Raw genomic sequence first — 11,847 nt, forward strand, 5'->3', positions numbered from 1 at the left:
GCGACTTGGTCTTGAGCTGACTGTATCTGGAAGGAGTTATATAGGCAGGTACCATTTTTTAAGCATCTACATCTTGTCTCATTAAGGAAAAAGTTGATAGGATCAAGGAATAACCACACAGTCCTAAAGTCTGTACTGTTTGACAACATTAGAGTCACTGAACAAAGAAAATTAGAAGAATTACCACAACAACAAAATGTTGAAATGGATGATGAGTGTCAAAATGCCCAAAGGGGACAGTGATGTGAAGGATTCCTGCTCTAAACATACTCTGCAGCAGCCTGCAGAAGTGCACACACACAGAGAGTGGTGGTTGCTGCAGCCCACAGATGAATGCCATCACCACTTTTCTTCCACCGCACACCAAGTTGTTGCTGGAATTTTTTCTACAGTGCCCATTATGAAGAGCTGTGCCTTTATGGGACAATAAAAAACTTAGTGACACAACTAAACTATTGAAATCATGGCTCCAAAGGATTTTAACCAAGCAATATTTTACCTTAAGACTCAAAACCTGTGGCCATATAATTTCTGCGTTCTTCTTTCCCTATATATAGAAAATCAAAAGGGATAGCAATGTGTGTAGCAGGACTCTGCTACACCTGGTGCATTCCACAGGTGGGCTAAAAGAATAATAAAACAACTAGAATTTGTGCCCAGTTGAGTGGCATTCTCTCCAGTATTCCTTGGTTATGTCCAAAATTAATAGTGGATGCAACAGGGAAAAGAATGATTTAGAGGTTACTACTTGTAAATCATTTATGTTCAGTAAATGGCATTTTAAAAAATTGTGGCACATGAAAAAAAAGCTTAAGGAATGAGATGCAATTGCCACCTGCTGTGCAGAACATTAATTATAAAGAGATGGAAAAACATTTTTGTTCCTGTTGTCTAGAATATGCAATTTTATGATACTACCCTGTAGCTGCCTCATTTACAGAGAAAATAACAATGTAGGATAATTTAATTCCACTTGAATTAATTTTCCTGGGAAAGAAACTTTCCTTCTTCACTATCTTCAAGTCCTCTAGAAGTTTACATAGCAAAACCATGTGAAGCAAGTTCTGTTGAAATCTATAAAACTACTCAGATATTACAAGTTAAATATATACATTCTTACAGTACTAGGATTTGTGGTGTTAGTATGGAGTTCTGGGCTGACATAGAAAAAATATTTTGGCCAAAACAACTGTTGCAAAAAAATGTAACCAAACCAAACCAAATATTCAATTCATATATCCTATATTTTCCAAACTTGTTGGAGTAAAAGAATTTGCTGCCCTAACAAAAAAAAAAAAAAAAAATCCCCAAAACAACAAAACAAAAAACCCAAACATATCCACCCCCAAAACACCATTTTTATCTCTGGTGATTTGCAGGGTTTTTTGGAAAAAATATGGAAAATTTTATCATAATTTATGCAACACCCTGATTTTAAAAAGTTCAGGATAACTTTGTTTTGAAACTCATTTCAGTTTTATTTTAAATATATTCATAAATCATTTTGTATTGCTCTGATTTTTCTTATCTTGCCATTACCTGAAAATAAATATTTAAATCCATACGTACATATAAATACATAGTATTGGAAAATCACAGCTTAAGTTTTAAATACCGTAACACCGTAGATATCAAATACTGCAGTATTATAAATAGTACTATAATACCTTACATAATATTAACAGAATAAATCTGATTTCTGCAAAACCTTTAGAAGGCAAACAGTAGCATTCTTACTTTATATAGATCTTGTTAGTTCTCTTCATATCACATTCATGTCTAGATGTTCTATATTTCTCCTATGCCTTAGATATCAAAGATACTTTTAAAACTTCTAGGAAGAGAGACTGAGGAGAAATTTGCTGATTCTCATGACTCTGTCTTATCAGTCTGATTGACACTGCAATGTGAAATAAATCCTGTTATGACACTTTATGTTGTCACAGACATTACAGAGAAAAGAATGCAAGAATTCAGGTTTCAGGATGTCTCACAGGAAGCCACACAAAAAATAGCTTTTAATCATTAGAAACAAAATAAAACATACCCAGACTGTTTACATAAGTTATATTCAGAAAAAGGAAATATTTCTGTTAGGAAGGAACAAAGCGGAAGTCTATGAACACATTGTGAAACAGCAAAGCACTCTTCTGAGCAGAATACGCGTAGTAACAGAGGAGTTGCAGCTCTGTGCACACATTTAAAAGACAAACAAAACACCCGTATTTCTTCATTGCAATGATTAGGAAACTGAGGGACCTGTGGGTTTTAATCCCTCATGTAGAGAACAGTTTGGAGTCTGGCTGGCTACCTCCTAGGAACGCACATGGGCACACAGTATGAAGTGAGTGTAAGGAGCAGGAGGTTCCTCCAGCCTTACTTCCCACTGCTGGTCCCAGTCAGACACTCATACACAGACTTCTATGATGAGGGGAGAAAATGGGGCATTTTTGGTCACCATGTAAAATTGAATAAGACAGTGGCATATTCATTCAGTACTTTCTTTTTTCCTAAAAGAGATAAGGGATCAACAATACGGGAATTTTCTGCAGTAAAAAGAAAAGAGATCTCCCAGATTTTATAATTTTTTCTCTTTGCATAGGTTAACAGTGCTGATTTGTCCCTGTTTAAGAAGGCTAAGAAACTATAAGCCAAGCAAGAAACTATAATCCACCTCTTTTTGATACTTTTTCCTTTTGTTCAGCTGGTATAAAACGGCAGAGGGAATAGGATGCTCATGTTCTCCAGATCTAGGGTGGGGCTGTTCGCTGTACCAGTTAATGATAATGGGCTACACTCTACTTTTGTGCTGGGTTAGTAAAATCTTTCTGAAGCCCTTTAGAAAAAGTAAGGCTAGTGAAGGTAACACAATCCAGTAAAACAATGATCTGACCAAGCTGAATAGGGAAGATAAGAGCAAAGCATGAAGTATAACAAAATAAGTCAATAACCTCAATGTTCGTCTTGCCGTATTAACTCTGTTGTCTACAGAGGCTAAATTAGACACTAAGTCCGAGAAAGGATGTGCTATTAGTTTTTCCAGGAACTTGCCCTAAGTCTGTCCTACCTAACTTCAGCTACAGAAAGCTCTGCTCTTTGGGGGTAGACTTAGGAAGTGGTAAAAGAAAATGGACAATCACAATCATTATTTATATAGCTCTTTAAGTTTATTCGGGACTGTACAGTATGCTGTTATGAGAGCCTCTGGCCAGGAAATCTTACAGTTAAACAGCATGAGCCTGAAACAATATGTTCAATTATGCAAATAAACACAGAGTGGCTCAAAGGGCCAGATGGTGTGAATCAGCCAAGTCTTATACACTTAAGTGGTACTCAGGCAATTTACAGCAGTTGAGAATCTGTCCCAAGATCCCTACAGATGGGAGGCTTTGCAAAACATCTGCGTTTGCAGCTGTTTTGTGAGAAAGGGATGAGAAGTCACTGGGAGAATGCTGTCCAGGCACACAAGGAAGAACAAATGAAATCATTAAAAACAGAGGAAGCAAACAGAGTTCACATAGTGGTGAAGAGGAATTCATGTAGTGTGATTAGGGACGCAGTTACAGTCACACTTAGTAACTTTAGACGAGCTAATACATCACTGCTTTTTTGCCAAGTGGTAGTCTATTTCAGAATCTTTTAGAAGTTTACCATTTGAAGGAAAAAAAATTGATAAATTGTCATATTTTCTACCGTGGATTTTGTTTGGTTTTGTTTTCCTAGAATGTATACAATCTTAGAATCATAGAATCATTTAGGTTGGAAAAGACCTTTAAGATCATCGAGTCCAACCATCAACCGTGCCCACTAAACCATGTTCTGGAGTACTGTGTCTACGCGCTTTTTGAATACCTCCAGGGATCGTGACTCAACCAGTTCCCTGTGCAGACTATTCCAATGTCTGACAACCCCCTCAGTAAAGAAATTTTTCCTAATATCCAACCTAAATCTCCCTTGCCGCAACTTGAGGCTATTTCCTCTTGTCCTGTCATCAGCCACCCGACAGAAGAGACCAGCACCCGCCTCATTACAAGCCCCCTTCAGGTAGTTGTAGAGAGCAAATCTTTACATGTTTGACAGCTGACACACTGCAGGGAAAATTAGTAATAAAAAGGCCAAGCAACTGGACCTTTTGTAAAAAAGAAGAAACAACACATCCTCTTGGACATGTGGATGGTCCAGCTTTTTCTGTACAGAGATGCTCCCTACTACCCATTAATGCACTTGCCAGCCAGAAAGCATCCCAGGAGTTCCCACATGCCCCCCCAGTGTGGGTCCATTGCTGTCTCACCTGCACTGTTGGTCAGTTGGCTGGAATGCTGCTCCTGGTGTCCGGCAGGGGGGAAGCCCTGTCTGGCCTAGACAGGTTGAAATGGGAGTGGGGGGGTCATCTTGCTCTTCAGTATAATCTGTTTTGGGCAAATGCCCACTCAGACAGTTTTGGGTATTCACACACACTGACATTCCCCTGTTAGCAGGCATTGTTATCCACATCATTTTTCCAAGAATGGGCAACCCCATAGACTCTGTCCAGGAAAATATCTTGGGATGGTTCATAGCTATCTGAACATGAGCTCCCAATGCAAGACAGGAACAAAAGGGCTCAGCTAAACCTTGAATTTATAGGCCGTTACTAAGGAACAATGGAGAAGCCATTTTGCTTTTGGATTAGTCCAGAAATCTGTGTTCAGCTGTACACTGCATCCCAAATTCAAGAAAAGTGGTGAAAAACTATTGGGTTTTCAGACCTTAACCACAAGAATGGCAATTGCATTGAAATGCATGACCTGAAGGCAGAGATATCTGGACTCAGTCTGCTTCGAGAAGGCTGATCTCAAAGATTAAATATGTGTACAGAGGAAAAAGAAAATCTGGGAAATAATGACTTAATTTCAGCAGCAGGAAGTTGAAGTTAGACAAGCTCAGATTAGAGAAAAGGTAAACGCTTCAGGTGAGAGTTTCACAATCCTTTCTCTTTAAACAGCTTTATTCTGAATAACTGGCTTTGTCTTTTATAATCCACACCTATGCATCAAAGTAAAACAATATCCTGAGAAATAAGCATTTTTTAAAAAAGACCGAAACACTGTATATAAATTTGCATTCCACATTTTTTTCAAATCTTGATCATAAAACTTGGTAGTATATATCTATGTTTTCCATGGTACAAATATATGTAAATAGTAGCTTAAGTGACAGAAATAAAATTATTATCTTGGGTAAGTGTATGCAAGTCCAGATGTTACAATTACTAGAGCTAGATGGAAAATGGAAACAAAGTCTTCTCTGATAATGTTTAAAAAAACCCCAACATAACCAAAACCCACAAAAAACCCTGTTAAACTTTAGTGACTCCTTTTTCTTATTAAATGTGAAAGCTGTTGTACTCAGCACCTTGTCATCCACAGACCTTAGAAAAGCAATCACTGCTAATTAGGAATATAGTTGGTGAATACAAGTGTAATTATTTTAACTGTCCTACAAAAATCCTCTTAATTGAAAAAAATTAAAAGTCAGAAGGAGCTCAGAAGAAAATTTAAAGAATTGATAAATAATTGACATATGGGCTGATTTGATTAAAAAGAGATTAACATTAAAGAACTGGAGTGACTAGATGAATGTCACTAAATAGACAACAAATGAAAGAGGCACTAAATAGCTGTAGGTAGCAAAAAAGTAGTGGGAGGAAGACAAATGCTTGCTTTTTGTTCTGAAATCAGCTCACTGAAGAAGCTGGGAATAGGCATGGCTGCTATACAACCTACATACTTCTTCAAGATCAAGAAAGATTATTCACCTCTCCTTCTGAAAGGTAAAAATTGCAGAGTTTGGGAGGTGGGGTTTTTTTTTCATCTTGAATAGTACTTTGATGAGTCTTCCACTTATTTTTCTCAATTAACTCACAAATTTACCTTCATAAAGTATTTTCATATGTGAACAACTGAGTTCTTTCTAACAGGTGAATGAAGTGAACAGGGAATGCTAAGGCTCCTTAAGTAAAGAGCTATTATGGGAAGCAGGCTGAAAAAGGGAGCAGACATCTTTTTACTCTGCTGATTAAAGGACATGATGCTATTCAATGCAGTCACTGGAATTCCACTTGTTCAAATCAGTAAGTGTATGTTTTCCAAGACCCTTCACCCTTTGGATTTTTAAGTTCTTATTTTCACAATGCAGGAGTTTAATCTTCTACTCCACCATACCACATCAGGAAGACAAATAGTGAAATATCTGCTATGATAAAATCAGTCATTTCCTGGCCCACTTTGTGTTAACAAAAAAAAATCTACCTTCGTCCTTAGTATGAGCAGGGAAGTAGATTAAAAATAATTTTAAAAAGCCCCAAACTTGAAGTTTATAAAGTAGAGTTAAAAACAGCACTGTAATTTAATAATGGTTGTACTCACTTTTTGGTCGATAATTAGTTTCAATAAAGGGCAATGACAGATTCTTAGTACTTAAAGAACAGCAACTGCTTGGCCATGGAGCAGAAGGAAGAGGAATAAGGCGGCACTGCGACTGCACAGAAGCACAAGTCCTCTGTGCCAGTCACACTAGTAGTCAGCATATCTCAGAAGTCATTAGAACCTAGGAGACAACCTCTGCCTTAGACTGTTAAAAAAATTTTTCAGGAACCTATCTACAACTCCGTCTTCTAATGAATATGTTCCCAGTCAACTGTGATCTTCAGCTCATAAGAAGTCCTCTCCAATACATGGATTATTCTCATAGAATTTTCAGTCTGTGCAACAAGAAATTGTACAGTGTGAGGAAACTATCATAAAAACTCATGTGGAGGCTGGAAACAATAACAAACACTGTCAGCTCTAAAGTAATACCTTTAAGGCTCCCTTTTTGTGTGCAAACCCAGACATTGTTTCAGAACATCATTGCATATGTGTTCTGTTCTTTTCTTCTAGGAGAAACTCCTTTCTGTTTTTTGGGCACAGGCACAAATTTGTTCACAAGTGGGCATAAAAATAAACTAGGGATCAGTTTGAAAATTTGTTCTGAAATAAGGATAAAAATTGGTAGGCGGGGGTAAGGGGCAGGAAGGTGTAGAACACATACCTTTGGTCATGTGAGGAGAGGCAAAGACCAGAAGTCTTCTCGCTCTCCAAACCTGGCAGCTGAAGTCTCTGCCTCTCTGTGTCTCTTTGTCTGTCTGTCTCTCTGTAGTGGATGGTGTCTAACAGAGTGCCCAAGCTAAGATTGTCTGCTGCCAGTAAGTCCCTGACAGATCATATCAGTGTAGACAAAGTGCCATGTGAGTGGCTGCTTCATGAGCCAGGCAAAAGAAATAGATTCACAGCCACATGCCTGCAAAAGCAATGCTTGCTTACTTTGACAAAAATCCTGCAGCAAGGTAAACACCAGGGAGAGAAAATTAACGTGCCTCAAGAACAATATTGGCACAACAAATACCAATAAGCAGATTTGGAAAGAACAATGAAGCTAAAGATGAGACAAGTTTTCCAATAACCTTCAAACAGAGAGGTATCTCTGCTCTGGAGAGTCTACTCTTTTCAAGGTGAAGCTTGCTATATTTATGTGTGGGATTATATGAAGCCTGTGACAATGGTAAACCTGACAAGATGCTGGACTAGAAAACCCTGTGAGTCCTATACAGAACTCTTTTAGCAAAGGACTTTGATATTGAATATAAAGGGGGACTTGCTAGCATTAATTTTCATTAGACTGTATAATAGTACCAAATTTTAGCTGGGGAAATGCATTTGCTTATTACATTAAAAATACAGCTAGATAAAGCAGCTCTGGGAGTTATACATTGGAAACTGTTTTTTTCAGGATGGATTTCTGATCAGATAAAATTTCTTCAGTTGGGAAAAACTGTTCCTTTTGAATTTCATATCAGTCTCTATTTTTAATGTGGTTTTTCTGCCTTGCCTGTCCTTTGTGTCTTGATTACTCAACACAGTTCACTGGACCTTGCCAAAATGAACTGTTAATCAGTTTCTTGCTCTCTTTTTCATCATACTTTGTTTCAGGTCAAAGATTAAACTTACTGAAATCTTACTGAGGCATGAGTTGTTGGAAAGAAGAACTGGATTTTCTCTGGAGCAAGGACCTTAAAATCTGACACAAATATGAGTCAGTATGATTGTAAAAATGTAAACTGTATGCCATTTGATTCTAATTGTTCTTGATTGAAAATGAATGTAAAAAGATTAGATTTAATATAGCATTTTGGTGACAATTACCCAAATTATGCATAAGTAGGGCTATAGGATTCTGTTATGAAAAAGAAGGGGTAACATCAGAGAAGAGTGATATAACTTTAGGTGCTGGCTGTTAAAAAGGAAATAATAATGTGTTAAATAGGATTTATGAAAATCAGATTATAAGGCTTTCAAGTTAGGCAGCTCTCCAGAGGTGCAAAGAATAATGGCTCTCTTTATATCAAAGTAATCAGCTTTCGCATTTACACGGAGTCCATTTACTGACTCTTATAGGAAACGTTCCATTTTGCTGCCCAACTCAGCTAATTACTTTAAAGTTAAAGGAATAGATTAGTGGAAAATAATCATTCTAATGCTTACAAGCTTGCTTGAGCTTTGGCAGAGATGCAAACCATCCATCAATAGGGAGTAAATACATTGCCATAGCATTAAAACTTCTTTTAAAAATCTCTGAAATAATGAAACAATGGTACCAATGTAAAGCTGTTTGAGGTTCTAATAAAACTTATGTACAATTTCAAATAGGTAAGAATTGAAGACTGTAATCTTTCATAGTAAAGGGTTAGATATAATAAGATGTCAGCACCTCTGCAGATTATGGCTGCAATGCCTCTGAGCAGAATCCTGATCCCTGAATTAAGTGTCCAGGACCCTTTACATAAAGAGAATCAGGAGGCAGATTCTTGAAAATGGCAGTCCACATATCTCACACACTGAAAGGGAAGCCACCCAGAGTAAAGCACTGGGAAATTCTAACTGTGGCTGAAATCCTGCCTTTCACAACTGAGGCAGAACTAAAGCAAAATGCTAACTCCTGATGGGGGTCCTAAGCTTTGCTTTTCCACCTCACATTATCATTCGTTACTCTTCAGGGGCACTGCCTCAGCCAGAAAGGGAGCTACAAGACCATAATTTGAAATCTGGAATAGATTTTTTTCTTATCTCCTTTCAGCTATTTGAAAGTTAGCATGTGGTCCGAGGCAGTTTAGGATCCCTCTAAACACAGGGCAGAGAATAGCACTTCCCTTCCAGCTGGCTTAGACACCATCTTGGAGGTACTCAAAATTCTGCTGGACAAGGTCTACAGCAACTAGACCTAACTTCAAAGCCAAGCCTACTTTGAGCTGGGGGTCCAACTAGATGACTTCTGAAGGTCCTTTTAACATAAACTGCTCTGTGATTCTATGATCCTGGGATAGGGTAGCCCACAGAGTATCCCCAGGATGAGGATCTGGATAGAAGCTCTGGAATGGCTGATTTCTATTGTCCTCAAAGTGAGCCAAGATAATGTCTTAGGCCAATCATTTATATCACAAAAATAACAAATTCAGAGGTAGTTCGAGGCTTCTCAAAAGAGTATGCAGAGCTAAATATTGCCATCTGACAGAAGTCGGGGTCTCTGTAACCAGAAAACAGAAGAGAATGGAGCAATAAAACACCTTTGCAATCAGTCTGCAGATCTGGGGGTGGAGAAGTGGACAATGACTTCTGCTCCTGAGAGGGGCTCCTCTCTCCTCTCCCATAGCTGCTGCCAGAGCACATGTGCTGACTGCTCCCTCAGCTGTAGTGACAGTCAGTTTGGTTTTCCAGGACCCCAAACCAGACAAAATACCCATGGTTGTTTGCCACTATGCATAATTTACTACAGCCATAACTGCTGCCTTTGTCTATACAGAGCTGGCCACATATAACTCCACCCTTAAATCAGCTTAAGATCTCTTTTCCTTTATAGAAGCTGGGTCAAGATAAAGGAAGTGTGTAAATTCACTCACCAAAACACAGAGGGAAGGGATGCCTACAAGCCCAGAATCTGAGTTGTCCTATGAAGGGAGTTAAATCCAGGAAAGGGCAGAGGCACATGCTGGTCCTAATACAAAAGGCAGCTCAATTCAGTCCGAGCTCTGTAAGAATGATACAAAGCGAGACTTTTTCCCTAGGGCAGGTTGTGATGATGCCTTCCTGCTGGGCAGTCTGGGCTTGCTTGCTTTGAGACCACTGTCTGAGAATAACTTCTGCAAGGACTGCGACACTGTTTTCTAAGTCTCAGCCCCGTTTGTTTGGCTGCAGCCTAAATCCTATGCTCTGTCACCTTGGGCTGCTGGAGTGAGGGACCAAATCCAGTTTTTCAGTTCAAACCCAAAATCTTTCAGTACTGAGAGCAAGCAATGGGATGTCTGCTGTGACCATGAGCTCTACTGGCAGAGCCTGCATCGAGTGTGCACGCCATGCACTGCTCTGGCTGACTCACGTGTGGATGCAAATACAGACACCTACTCAGCATTTACAAAATCCCAAATATATGCCTATAGCATAAATACAGTGCTATCTTAAGTGCAGTCTCTGGCCCCTCAAATCATTGTTTCAAAGGGGATGCTGATGACTGCCTCCTGAAGTCTTAAAATAGGCCTGGTCAAGTCACAAAAGGGTTCTGTGGTTACAGTCCCTTCCAGCCTGCAAACGTCGAGGGGAATGCAAGGTATAATTATTCCAGAAAGACAATAACAATGATGACATAAAAGCTTTAAATACACACAGTGCCTTTCTTATATGTCTGCAGCTGTCATCTACTCTTTCAAGATAAACACCACTCTAAAGTGCAGCTCTTAGTGGCTGCAAAAATAGAGATTTTGGTGAAGTCTGGGTCATGGGCACTCTATTAATAAGTTAGACTTTGAACTAGCTCTTTGCATTATTATTTTTTTTTTTATCATTCTAATGACATTTTTAACTTTTTGTACTTCTTTACAATAGCTTGATGACAGTTTCCTGAGTGTTTCTGAAAGACCCTAAGCTAATTAGGGTCCAACAAAAGTACACTCAAAGGATTTTTAGCTTTAAACTAGCTGTTGTAGATTCTCCCTCATTACTCCCTCCAGATTTGTAGTGGTTCATGACATTAACTTTGAATTCCCTTGGGTTTGTTTCTTCTTATACATTCTAATATTTGCTTAGCTTGTACAAATAGCTCTGTTATTTGCCTTGAAAATTCCTCATCCTAAATGAAAATGGCCTGCTGATTCTTTATTTCACATTAAAAGCTTTTAAAGGAATTATCACCTGGGCTAGGAAAAGCCACACAGTTAACTTAAGAGTAACCCCAAGCTTCTCCAGAGGTTAAAGAAACTTGTGCATGTTATGAGCTTTTATTTATTTGTCATTTAGGTGCCTTTGCAGTGCTTTCTGATTTTAGGAGAGAGGCACAGGCAGACATACAATGGAAATGATTCTGTCACTGAATTTTCTGAGCAGATTAAAACAGGAAACACTGAAACACAAGAGAAAGTCTGTTCCTGTAAGACATCCATGAGATTCTGCTTAATAAAGTTATTTTTTATGTTTATTTTTTTAAGCATAAAGAATTAGACTATTAGGTACTTCTTTGAATCTCTTGGGCTTTTGAAGTTTAATATCTACATATGATAACTTCTCTTACTCTATTTATTCATACTTTTTGGGACACAAAAGTACACGTTCCTTGCAGGCTCTAAGTGCTCAGAAATATGTTTCAACTGCATATTTGTATGCAGTATATGTACATGCTGCAGCAACAGAAATAATTCAAAAGACAAATTTTGAAGTTACATAAACAAAAGGACCAAGATTATGGGAACATGATCACTGAAAAACTGCTGCTTGTTTTGATTTT

This window comes from Accipiter gentilis, chromosome 34 (assembly GCF_929443795.1).
Source record: "Accipiter gentilis chromosome 34, bAccGen1.1, whole genome shotgun sequence".
Classification (NCBI taxonomy): Eukaryota; Metazoa; Chordata; class Aves; order Accipitriformes; family Accipitridae; genus Astur; species Astur gentilis.